The following is a 10673-nucleotide window of genomic DNA, read 5'->3' on the forward strand; positions in this document are numbered from 1 at the left end:
AGTCCAGAGGTCCCAGAACTGCTATTAAGAATGACACAGGTAGAATGAGAGAATGTGCATAGTTCATTTCCACCACATAAGATCAGGAAAAACTGTGCAGAGAAAGAAAAATATCCAATTACAGTATTTTTCAATTTATAGCTAACCCTTTATCTAAAGGAGATTGTGCTAAAACATGAAGTAATATTTGCCAGTTAATTTGCAAAAACTATTTACAATCTAACACTGTCCAGAGTAGCATTAACTTCTATTACTGACTCAACAAAAGAGATGTTTTTAAAGTGCTTATGGTCTTAGGAAGTGCCAGTCTTTGGAAAAGAACATCATGCTTGGAAAGCTGGAGGGTCAGCAAAAGAGGTAGACTCTCAGGGAGGTGGACTGGCATAGTGACTGTAACAATGGGCTCAGATAGAGATGATGAGGAAGGTACAGCACAAAGCATGGTTCCGTTACAACGTCACCCCTATTCTTTTGTCCATCTGTCAAGATACTGCCAATCGGCCCAGGAGGATCTTTGTTTTCTTGATGTTGAGATGCAATCAATATTGAAGGCTGTTGTCCTTGAGCTTCTGCAGCAAAGACTTCAAGTCTTCTCAGTTTCGGTGAACAAGGTTGTGTCATCTGCACAGCATAACCAATGAGTCTCCCTCCAATCCCGATGCCAAAAAGTCCAGGCTCTCAAATGATCTGTTCCACATATAGATTGAAAAGATATGGAGAAAGGATATATCCCTGACACTCCTTTCTTGAACCATGTTCCCTTGCTCTGTTCGAACAACAGTTTCTTGGTAGGTAGAGGTATAGATTTCACATGAGCACAATCAGGTGTTTAGAAATTCCCGTTCTTCTCAATGTTAGCCACAATTGTGATGCACAGAGTAAAATGGCTCTGCTGAGTCAATAAAACACTAAGAGACATCCTTCTGGTACTTAATGCTTTCAGTCATGATCCATTTGACCTCAGCAGTGATATCCACAGCTTAGTGCCAAGGCTGCTTCTATAAATCCAGCTTGTGTTTCTGGCAGTCTTCTGTCTATGTACTGTCCTAGTCATTTTGAGATAATCTTCAGTAAGATTTTGCTTATCTCCGATCTGGATTACATGTTCCCTGCTAGCACTTTAATAGAAAAAAATAACATACTTTTTCATATCAACAGTATATTGCTCTACCTCCCCTTGATTTTTTTTACAAATTTATAAAGTAATATGGTAGTTACTTAGCATTTCCATGGGTTAACATTATCTTATTTGGTTTTTAAAAATATATATATACACACACATATGTGTATATATACACACTCATATGTGTGTGTGTGAGAGAGAGAGTGTGTTTGTATTTAATTATCAGGATGAACTCTTTACTTTAAAGATGCTGATAGCTTCAGCCTGTTGAAATCATTGCCCTTTTTGATCAGATTATTCTGATTAGCAAACAGGAGTTTATTCAGGTTGACTTCTAAGCTGGTCACTCTGACAAGAACTTAATCCTATTTGACTATGTTTCTTAGGAAACAGATTTGAAATGGAAAGAATTTTGTCAGCCTGAAAACCTATATGGTCACAGTAAGACCTGGTCCCTTTTTTTATATCTATATTTCTTTTATTAGATATATATATATACAAATTCATTCTGCTCTGTTTAGCAGTTATTGTTATATGCTGTCGAGTCCACCACAGCTCACAGCAATCCTTTGACTGGCAACCTGCCAAATGCTATGCCATCCCCATGGTCCATTCTCATGTTCTCTAGCTGAGCCCACTGACAGTCAATCCATTTTCTCAATCCACTTTCTTCTCTCTCTGTGACCCTCCACCTTTCCAAGTATGATGTCTTTTCCAAAGACTGCCCCCTCCTGATAACATGTACTATTCAAATGAAACATGTCAAATTTTTCTTATATGAAGCCAACGTAATGAGGGAGAAAGCATTGCTAAAAATTGTCTTTAATCTTAAATGTGCACCAGTATAAATAAAATTAAGTGTTCTGTAGTTGTAAAACCAGATGTATTTTCCCTAGGTGAAGTCAATATAATGAGGCTCCACGGAGCTATTAGTTATGAACAATCTACTGTTGATAAGCAAGTAGGAATTTAAAATATATTCTGCTGCCAACTGATGTGTCTCAACAAACAAATGCAGCCCTGGAGCTGCTTACAAGACATTTGAAAAAGAGCTACAAGGCTAACTGAGATCCATATTTGTCCCTATTGCAAAAAAAAAAAAAGTGATACAAGAGATTATAGAAATTGTCAAACAATATCATTACTATCATATGCAAGTAAAACCTTGTTGAAGATTATTAAAAATGTCTGGAATCAACAGGGAACTCTAGAAATTCACAAGCAGCCAAAGAACAAGGGATATCGTCGATTAATGTCAGACAGATCTTGGCTGAGAGCAAAGACTACCAGAATGATATCCACTTGTGTTTTATTGACTGTGCAAAGGCATGTGAGTGTGGATCCTAAAGAAATTATGGCTAACATTGAGAAGATTGAGAATTCCAGAACACTTAATTGTGTTCATGTGAAACCTCTACATAGACCAAAAAGCAGTTGCCTAAACAGAACAAGAAAACATTGCATGGTTTAAAATCAGAGAAGGTGTACATCAGTCTCATATTCTAACTCCACACTTATTCAATCTGTATGCTGAACAAATCATTCAAGAAGTTACTACATGTAGAAGAATGTGGCATCAGGATTGGAGGAAGACTCATCAACAACCTGTATTATGAAGATTATACAACCCTGCTTGTAGAAAGTGAAGAAGACTCAAAGCACTTAATGTGGTATATCAAAGACTACAGTCTTCAATATGGATTAGGGCTGAAGACAAAGAAAACAAAAATCCTCACCACCGGACCAGTCGGCAGCAGTATCATGACTTAAGTTGTCAGCAATGTCATTTAACTTGGCTACCCAATCAACACCCGTGGTAACAGCAGTCAAGAACTCAAAAGACATATTCTTGCTAAATTGAGAAAAACTGCTGCCTGGGGCCTCTCCAAAGCACTAAAAAGCAACAATATTACTTTATAGACTAAGCTTTGCCTGATAAAAGCTGTGGTATTTTCAGTTGCTTCTTCTGCATTTCAAAGTTGGACAATGACTAGAGAAGACCAAAGAGGAATCAATACCTTTGAATTGTGGTGTTGGAGAAGAGTCCTGAATATCCCATGGCCTGTCAAAAAGAATAAACAAGTCTGTCTTGGAACAAGTGCATCAAGGGTGCACCTAGAGCAAAGATGGTGGGAGTTCATCTCACATACTTCAGGCATGTTGTCAGCGGGCGTCCAGTCCTTGGGAAAGACATCAAGACATCGCGCTGAGAAAGGTGGAGGGTCCGAAAAAGAGAGGTAGGCCGTCAACATGATGAACTAAAACAATGACTACAGTAGTGGCCTCAAGCATATCAGAGGTTGTGAGGATGGCATGGGATATGGCATGGTTCCGATCTGTTGTTCATAAGGTCACTATCAGTTGTAATCAACCATATGGGATATAACAACAGCAGCAACAATTATTTCGAGACTGGAAAATTAAATACCTCATCTTCTTTCCGAACTGTCTTTCATCTGTTTAAAGCCATGGAGCAATCCCCTTTTGCACAAACCAGGTAAACCAGAACTCTCTATCTGTCTGTATTAATTAATTAATTAACCCCATCCTGAGCAGTTAGAAAGGTAAGATACTTATGAGGGACAGCAAATTAAAGCAAGATTTCATTTTTAAATGAAGAATTAAAATGTGCTCTAATATTCACTTCACATAAAATTTGAGTGAAAAATATCTTAGTTATAGATGTTTTTCCCAAGTCCCTGGATGGATGCAAATATTAAGCATTCCACATAAGTTGGCATTCCGAGCCCACTCAGCGGTGTCCTGGAAGAAAGGTCTGGTCATCTGTCCCTGAAAGGTCACCACCTTTCAAACACTACGGCACACGTCAAGCTTTCCTGAGTCAGAATCAACTTGACGGCAACTGTCTTTTGTGAATCACTCCTTGGTACTGAGTTAACAGCTCCTGGTACTGAGTTAATAAACTCTATGGGCCTTCTGACAAAGAGCAATTTTGCTTCTAAGTTACTCTAATAAACAACACTTATAAATATCATTTTGTGTAGAACTACAAATACACAGCAAGTTAACAACAGTGTTTTAGACACTGTCATCTGGTCTTTCAGAGGTGGTACACTTGACTAATTTTAGGCTGCCAGAGTCAAACTAACAATTTATTCCACTACTATGTTTGTTACCATGGTTAGATATGAATTGGCAGTAAGGTATCTGGAATAGAACAGGCAAACATTATATTCTTGACCAACATCGCTATTTTAAACTTATTCATCAGAACATGTAAAAGGTTAGAGGCTAGTTTTCCAGTATGTCATGTTTTTTCTTCCCAAAATCTCCAGTGGTCTGAGTAGCTTTATTCATTAAAAATTTTCAGCTCTATTCAAATAACACTGTTTCCTGGATCTCCTCATATCTATATAAACAACTCATTTTTATGCATCATATTTGGCAACTGTCGTAGACAAATGAGTGCTTCCTTTTAATGTAAAAATTATTCTATTTACCCAAGAAAAGAAGTAAATAAATAATTTAATAAATGTACTACTTCAAAGAAGTTATTCCTTGTTCTGATATACAAAAATGTTTGCAAAATAAAAAAAACAACCTTTTACAACCATGTACTTAACTTCAGAGGGGGACAAATATAAAATTAATATTAGTCATTGGAGAATTTATGTAATCCCTAAACATGATGAAAAAGGTATTTCAAAAGCCTTTTTTAAAAACCAGTAAGGAATTTCTACTACTTTTCTGTTTTCGCTGTTAAGAACCTAGTTACTTCCCTACCCAAGAGTACAGCATATCCCCTCGGCATTTGTAAACACTGTGCAGCAGCCCAGAAGGTTATTGCTAGGAAACAAGAGCTAGTGCTACATCCTTTTTTCTGTTTTTCCATTTCTCTACCGATGAGAGTTGAATCTGCCACCTATTAAGCAAAGGCATATTTGGTTTAAGAGTCAAATTCTAGAACTCCTGGCGCAGTTGACAAAATCTCTAAACTCAGTAAAAACAAAACTAAGTAACCTGGAGTTTTCATCTCTCCCAGTGTCTCAGTTTCTGAATCTTAAAAACAAAGGTTTGTTGTTCTTAGGTTGTTTTTTGTTTGTTTGTTTGTTTGTTTTAAGATTTGTTGTTCTTGTTAACTGCCACAGAATCAATTCTGACTCATGAGGACCCCCAGGTGCACAGAGTAAACTGCTCCAGAAGGTTTTCAAAGGTATGGCCATTCCAAAACAGAGAACCAGGTCATCACCTTCCACCATGCTTCAGGTTGAGTTTGAATTATCAACTTTGGGTCAGTTAACAGCACAGTGCCAGCCAGGGATTGTCCAAATGAAGATCCTGAAAGGGTAATTCCTAAGGTACTCTTGCCTCTCTACATTTCTATAGAAGTGACTGTCACTGTATCTGATCTTCCACAGCTCTGGTGGCCTAGGGGCTGTACCTGAGCTGTTAAGCCAAAGGCACATTGATTGAATCCACCAGCTGCTCTCCAGGAGAAAGATGGATAATCTTACTGCCTTTTAAAACCTGCTGGTGGGTCAGCTATGACTATGAGTTGTCCCAACTCAGTGGCAAGGAGCTGAGCTGATCTTTTGCTTATCAATCCTGTATGTTAAGCACTATGCCACCAGGGTTCCAATAAGGCTCCAGAATTGAAAATTCAGAGCAGCAAAAGATGTCAGATACATCATGTTAGCAGTGCAATTCCCTATGGACTAGGCCACCAGAGCTCTCTAAAGTCAGATACATCATCATGCCTTACAAACAAAAGTAAATCACTATCACAAATCAAGAAAATATTGGAAAATTTAATGTCTACTTCATTTAGAATGTTAAAGAATTTTGGGAAGCATCAAAATGGAAAGAAAGTTTGGCCATTTAAAAAAGATACTCAGACCTTCACCTTCAGAATCCACGAAATAAAGTATGCTGATAGGTTTGGATAAGTAATAATAATAAATATGGAAACAGCTATCATTTATTAAAGATTTACTTTGCTGGCAGAAGCTCTGAGAGAACAATGGTTGAGTCCTGGGCCTTTACCCAAAAGGTTTGAACCTATCAGTCACTGAATGGTATAGAGATGTGCCAGTCCACGTCTGTAAAGATTTATAGCATATGAATCCCCATTCTACCGTGTGTGTGTGTGTGTGTGTGTGTGTGTGTGTGTGTGAAGAGTACTGAGTATCTCACGGACTGTAAAAGAGAGGGGGAAAAAAAGAAAAAAAGTCTTGGAGAAAATGCAGCCAAAGTACTCCTTGGAGGCAAGGATGGTTAAGCTCACATACTTTGGGCATGTTGTTAGGCAATACTATTCCTCAGAAAACTACATCATGCTAGAAACAGAGGGTTAGCAAATGAGAGGAAGATCCTCAGTTGAAATAGTGACTGGAACAATGGGTTCAAGGTTGTCAGATGATAAGGATGGCACAAGAGAGGACAGGATTCAGATCTGTTGTTCACAGGGTCGCTGTGGTTGTACTGAACTTGATGGCACTTCTTGTGGTGCTGTTATTAAGTGCTCCTTCGAAACAAGGACAGCTTATATGTTTTGAGTATGTTATCAGGAGGGGCCAGTCCCTAGAAAAGGCTATCATACTTGGAAATCTAAAGGGTCAGTAGAAGAAATGAAGATTGTCAATGACTGGAATAGTGAAGCTTAATTAAACACAGCAGGAAGCGTGAGGATGGCACAAGGTAGGTCAAGGGCTTTGCTTTGTCGTATACAAGGTCACTGAGACGGAGGCACTCAACGGTACCTAACAACGACATGAGTCGGAAGCTTAACTGAAATGCTTTTAGGTTTTGGTTCTCCTTTATATAGAGTACAATGGTAACACTTTACATGTATCAAGTCTATAAATACACCGCAATATAAAAAATGATACTAAATTCCATTTTATACACCTGAAGAAAGTAAAATTCAGAGAAATTAATTTGATTTGTGCAACATCATACAGGCTTTCAAAAATAAGGATTAAAACTCTTTCTTTACAATAAAACCCAAAACTGTATTCTGTTAACCACAGACATATAGTTATTAGTCTGGGGGTGGAAATAAATAGGATGGATTCTGACTGAAAGAAAACATGCACATTTTTAGAGAGTTAGCAAATTCTCCATCTGAGTCCTGGTTTATACAAGTTTGTAAAAGTTCATTAAACTGAGCAATCGTAATCTTAAACAAATGTCTGAAAGTATTTATATTTCAATAAAAACTATCTATACACAAATAAACATCTCTCTACACACACACGAGAGACAGAGAGACAGACAGAGATTATCTACAGACACATTTGTCAAGGTGCAGGAGCAAGATGGGCCATCTCCTCCATGTGATTTAAAGCCTCTGAAAATCCACTGCAGAGTCAGCAAAGAGTCAGTTCTGACTCCATGGCACAGAAAAGCAAAACTAGTAACAGCCAAATGGAGAACTTCTTGCTTACATGGCTAATTTCAGGATGAACTAACTCCAAGGCTAAGATGACCCCAGTGAATAGGTTTCTGACCCTCTCTGGTGCTGTTTCATTGACTTCTTTTGTTCACAATTTCCTCTACCGTGTCATAACAAGTCTGGAAGCTGTTCCAGCCTTACGTGCTTTTTATTGACAAGTCTTTTCCACCAAAGTCTAATTTTTTTAAAGATTATAGAATGTCTGCTTGGGCCATCTGGCCACACCTGGACTAATGTGACTACTTTAAAATGATGTTCAAGATTTAACAGGCACATGTATGTATGGGTCAAGAAAAAATTTTAAAGCATATGTAATACATTCCTTAATCATTTCATAAGTCTAATAAAAAGTTGAACTGGAAAAGTTGTGTTAGAGATATCTACAACAATGTACAAAACAAATGCTAAAGATGCTTCGGCAGCTCTGGTGGCTTAGTGGTAAGAAGCTACCCTGGAGTCCCAAAGGCATGTGGTTCAAATCCACCAGGTGCTCTGGAGAATGATGGGCACTCTCATCCATGTGATCTACTCTCTGAAAATACACTAGATGGTCAGCTATGGGTCAGTTCCAACTTGAAGGTATACAACAACAATGCTGCTTAGGTACAATCAAAAACCTCCTGGGATTCCTTGGTTTGGAGGTTTAAGATCATGGTTTCACGAGACAGCATGGTTAATCAGTGTTATAATACGTCACATGGTTCATGTTTATGCTGTACTTCATAGGTCACAGCATAGTGACCACGGTCTTGAAACTCACAAGTGGCTACCTGAGATTCGGTAATTGGTCTTTATTCACCCAGAACAACACAGGAAGGAAGAGCACCAGACACAGGAGGAAGAGGTGGAAGGTGTGGCTGGCTGACTGCCTCCATGAACCCCTGTACCATAAGACTGGAAGAAGTGGGTGGGCCCCAGCTACCATTACCAAACATTGTGATCAAAGATTCTACACAAGAAGTCTTGTAAAAGGTAAAAATAAAGAACAAAATTTCCAATTCCCAAGGATGACAGACTTGCTGACACCTCCTGGCAGGGATTGCTCCAGAGTGCTGAAGAGCAACAGAAGTCAGACTAAAGTCTAAGGTGTGCCTGATACAGACCATTGTCTTCTTAATTACTTGCTATGTATCAGAGGGCTGGACAATGACTAAGGATGACAGAAGAAGAATAGATGCCTTTTAGTTGTGCTGGAGAAGAGCACTGAATATACCATAGTACTGCCAAGAAAACAAACAGGTCTATTCTGAAGAGAGTGAAGTCAAATTGCTTTTTGGAGGCAAGGATTTTTAAACTGCATCTCACATACTTTGGCATGTTGCCAGGAGGGACCAGTCCTTGGACAAGGACATAATGCTTGGAAGAGGGGAGGGTCCGTAGAGAAAGACAGTGGACAAGATGGACTGACACAGTGACTGGGGTCATGTGGACAAGGCACGTCAAAGACAGTGACACTGGCTCACTATAAGGTGTGGGATACAGAGCTACTGGGCATAGGGTCACTATGAGTCACAGGTGACTTGACAGCACATAAGAACAACAATAACCAACTATAACCAGATATAGAGCACTCCAAAGAATTTTAAAATAAAAAGAGTATTTATTATCTCATATAAGAAGCTCCAATGCAGGGCATTTCTTGTGGCCCAAAAAGTCTTAAAAAATTAAAAAGATGAATGTGGCCCAAGTACTCTTGAAAAATTCAAGTTCTTTCCATCTTTTAATTCTGCCATGCTAAGCCTGTTACCAAGCTCCCTTCCTTAGCAGACAGGTGAGCATATATCAGAGATCCTGATTCATTTCAACCATCTAATTTCTATTAAATTACCATTTTTAAGTGCCTGCGATATAATAAGCAGTATATATGTTGTAATTATTATTTGGGGTATCTCTGTAAAAAGTGGGAATTTTTTTTCCCCAGAAATTTTGTCTCACTTGAATACAAGGTCCACATGCATGTCCTTTCTTTTTTGCTACAGTTAGCTAGAGTTGGATTGGTAAAAGAATCCTGACTGATACAAGGAAGGTTATCTTGCTGGTAAATGACAGCATAGGTTTTCAGAGTTGAAAATTGAGGCTTAATTCTGTTTAACTCCAGGCAAGTTACTTCTCTGAGGCACATCAGTAGAAAAAGACATTATGACCCTCAAAGCATAAATATTTACTAAAAGGCCCTTTACAGAAAAGGTTTGCCAGTTCTGGGATAGGAGTTTCAAAGTACTGAATAACATTTAGTACCTCTAAATCTGCCCCACAAAGACTAGTATTCCACCAAAAGTTATCATGCAAGTCAAAGTCTCATGCCTCACATTTGCAAATCAGCCCTTCAAACTCCAGAAGGAATTGTAGAATTTAGATCTCAGAAACATCCAGAAATAACCGATTTAAAGGACTGCATCTGGCAAACAGGACTCAATGGCTAGGTAAGATTAGGGAAAGTGGTACCAGCAGCTGCTACCTTTTCACAAGCTTAATCTTTCTAATTATTCAAGAAAATAATTAAAAACAGAAAGAAAAAAAGGACAGATCCGATTAGTGGTTTGACAACCGGCAATATTTTCCAGTATCAACATAAACTTTTCATGGTGCATACCTAAAGGTCCTAGGTCAATGACCCTCAGATAAGAAGGCAGATGATTGCTACACTAATAGGTGTGTGTCCAAGCATTCAAACTCACTCCTCTATCTCAAGTCAATTAATTATATGTTCTGCAAATGCTCTTCGAAGCTTGAAATGTTTAACATGAAGAGGCAAATACAGAAAATGTTGATTAAATATTACTCTCATAAAGTATAATAAAGTTTTTATCTGTAAACTTTATAATGTTGTATTTCATTTAGAGTCTTAGCAGACTGATCTGCACTAACATGTCTAATTAAGAACTTACACGAAAAATGTGACTGTGATATCCAGAAAACAATATACTGAGAGGCCATACAACAGTATCCATAGTTTTTTCTAACTTTTAAAATGCTTCAATTACCACTTACTTCCGGTTCAACTAAATTTTTTAAATAACTGGTATCTCTCCAGACAAAAAATTTTTTTTCAGTGCAGTATACATTATTGAACACATCTTGTTCAATCTCTCCCCAACCCTGGGGTTAGTCCCATTCTACAACAGTGGCATCATG

The 10673-nt window shown here is 38.2% G+C and overlaps 1 protein-coding gene across 3 annotated transcripts in view; it reads right to left on the reverse strand.

Moving 5' to 3' along the window:
• PHTF2 (putative homeodomain transcription factor 2) overlaps positions 1-10673 on the reverse strand; it is a 116603-nt gene that overhangs the window by 96222 nt on the left and 9708 nt on the right. The gene's annotated exons all lie outside the window — the stretch shown is intronic.

This window comes from Elephantulus edwardii, unplaced genomic scaffold (assembly GCF_000299155.1).
Source record: "Elephantulus edwardii isolate Elephantulus edwardi_28Jun2011 unplaced genomic scaffold, EleEdw1.0 scaffold00022, whole genome shotgun sequence".
Lineage (NCBI taxonomy): Eukaryota > Metazoa > Chordata > Mammalia > Macroscelidea > Macroscelididae > Elephantulus > Elephantulus edwardii.